At 40.6% G+C, this 2,903-nt stretch overlaps 1 protein-coding gene across 3 annotated transcripts in view; it reads right to left on the reverse strand.

Annotated features, from left to right (window-relative positions):
• Positions 1-2,560: 2,560 nt before the first annotated feature.
• Positions 2,561-2,903, reverse strand: part of Prestin (solute carrier family 26 member prestin) — a 230,624-nt gene continuing 230,281 nt past the window's right edge. For all 3 annotated transcript variants that reach the window (XM_076204796.1, XM_076204797.1, XM_076204799.1), the window contains one exon: positions 2,561-2,903. This exon is cut by the window's right edge and continues 6,882 nt beyond it. The gene's annotated coding sequence lies outside the window, so the exon portion shown is untranslated.

A 2,903-nucleotide genomic window follows, 5' to 3' on the forward strand; every position in this document is an offset into this window, starting at 1 on the left:
TCCTCAATAAATCCAAGTTCATCACGTGGCTGGCCGAGGTGCAGACTAGTCATCGCTGGCCGATGCTGGTACTGCACGTGTTTCCTCAAGGAGGTTTTGTCCCACTTGTGGGTCTCAAGGAAGCTCTGGATCGAGTCACGTGGCTGGGGGACGCCAGAGTATCCCATGGGACCACTTGCGGATCAGTAAGGACATGAGACGGCCAGAGAAGAGGTGAGGACGGGAGTGAGAGCTGGGAGTGAGGACTACTCCTTACATATATCTAATTTTCTTTTAGCGTATAGAACTATTTCACATGCTACTACAGGAGTACCACCTTCACAGCCCTTGATGAGAAGAATACTTAGAAATAAACTTTATTTATTGTTACCAAACTTCCAAAGTAAAATGGAACATGCAGGTTAGTAACAATCCAGATGTCAGAAGTAAGTAAGAGAGTTTCCAGAGTCTTCACCAGTTCTGGTACGGTCTTATGGCACAGAGGAATGGACTCCAGGTACAGTTACAAATAGATTGGGGAATGTATATTGTCAAGTACAAGCAAAAGGAAATTCGGTAATGAGACATGTTGATCAGTTAACTCCTTCATTCAGTAATAGCCATGATGCTTCCATGGAAGTTGTTAAAGAGCCTATGGTAGCTTCAGCTACCCCCGTACAACCAGAGGTCAAGGCTAGTAATTACGGTCATGTCAACAAACCAGTTGTTTCCCTAGGTAGTGCCGATATTCCTCCCAGGGCTAAAAAAGGAATTCCTCCTACACCCGTAGATTTGTATACGATTAACATGTAAGAGATTGAGTATCACATATTTTTGTATTCAGGACTTCATTTTTTTTCAGGGGGAAGTAAGTGTTATGTATTTGGTATTCATGCATAGTTATTTGATCCATTATAAATAGGATCGAATTAGACAACCGCGATACTCGTTCGCTACGTAGTACATTTGTATGTTGTTTATTTTTATTTTTTTTCATGAAAGTGGCAGTTGCCGACAAGATTGACGAGTTAAACACCATATGAGGACGGAGCCTTCATTTGTTTATTTTTCTGTACTTATACCTCGCATAATGGCAGACGAACAAAAATAAACCCACCGAAGAAGACAACAGTGTCTCAAGATCCCCACACATCCACGACAAGAATGGGATAGAGAACACACAGGGTCATCTAATACTTTGTCATTCCCGAGGGTATGTATGTATGTTTAGATATTCCCATATCCAACATGGAGGGACATGTATCGTAGGTTAAGGTCATTGGTTGACCGGCGCTTCTCTGTGGACAATTTCACACTGTTATCTTACGTTATCTTATATTTTATCTATCAAACGAGATTTTTTTAGTGAAAGGGGTTTGTAGGAAATTACTGTGGCTTCCTTTTAATAGGAAGTTAGCCTAAGCGCAAACTGAGACGCAGGCGACACAGGCCACGCAGCAAAGGCAAACTTCCTGTTACTGAACTGAAGTACAGTTTGAGCTTTTCTCTCACCAGAGGTGATTCTAGATATACTACGCCATCGTTTCACGTGAGAAAAAGTTCAAACTGTACTTCAGTTCAACAACAGGAATTCTGCCTTTGCCTCTCAGTTTGCGCTTAGTCTATGGAGGCCTGACCGAGGTACTGAGGACTATTGTTGCTGTTGTTACGGACTGTAGATTACCAGCACTTCTATACTTGTAGACAATCTCGCGCCGTTGCCGTGTGTTATCTTACATTTCATATGCTAGTTTAGTTAGTTTAAAGTTGTTTGTAGTTTTCCTTGATGCACTAATTATAAACAGGCATTGGACGGGAGACAGAGATATCCTTTCATCCAGGAGGAGCTAAGATGAAAGGGAAGCTATGAGTGGAGGATAGGTGAGAGTGAGTGCGTGCCTTGGCTGGCTACCTCCATTATAAGAGGGAAGAAGCAATTGGTATGTAGATAAATGAATTTATGGTTTGGTTAATAGTCCTCTTCTGTATTGGAAGTTGGGGAGAAATCATGTTAGAGATGTTGGTGTTTTGTCGTTCAGGATTTGGTGTTGAGGCATTGCTGGTATTGGTGTTTTATCATTGAAGATATACAATCACGAGCAAAAGCTTTGGCTCGAGTTACAGTTTTCACGACGTCAATAAGATTTTTTTTGTCGACTAATATATTTCCCTACTTAGTGTTTAGTTTAGAGTTGGGTAATTTTCTTGAATAGATGAAGAAATTAAAATTCAAAAGATTTTGAGTTTTGTATCATGAAAAACTCTGGGTTGGTCAAAAATTTTCCTCGTGACTGTACAATAAGATTTGGGATCATGTAATTGGTTGGATAGCTCTTTTCCAGCCACGCCTTCGACTCCTTAGTAATACAGGCCTGTACTCGTTCACAATTGATTCCAAGACCGGTGAAGGTAGATTAAGGCGTGAACTTGGGGACATAACTCGAAATGCACTTTCTACCAACAAGCCACATCACATTCAATATTATCCATCTATATACCAAGGACCAACCAAGGCACCCAACACCCGTTTAATTAAAACCATAGTTTTCTTTTTACGAAATGTTTATTGGTCAATTGCATAAAAGCATATGTATAAATAAGTCACATTTAAAAAACCCTCTAAGTCGTTTTAGCATCTTGAGGTCCTCTTCTTCACTGAAGGAGAAGACGATGTCACCCTTGAGGCCAACTAGGCTGAAGACACACGATACAAGACACATTCACTCTTTTATCACGTGACACAAATAAACATTTCCTTAAGGTCAGACGAAAAAGGAAAACATCACAGTTAGAAAAAAAAAGTTAGGTAGAATCTTGTATATGTATCGCTACCGACTACTAATACCGTTGTACATAACTAGACCTTTCGGTACTTCCTCCATTGGGTTACTCACACTTCATGAGGTAGACCCAAGCCACTTCAG

Source organism: Oratosquilla oratoria, chromosome 21, assembly GCF_046742065.1.
Source record: "Oratosquilla oratoria isolate Oo_2021 chromosome 21, ASM4674206v1, whole genome shotgun sequence".
In the NCBI taxonomy this organism is placed as follows: Eukaryota; Metazoa; Arthropoda; class Malacostraca; order Stomatopoda; family Squillidae; genus Oratosquilla; species Oratosquilla oratoria.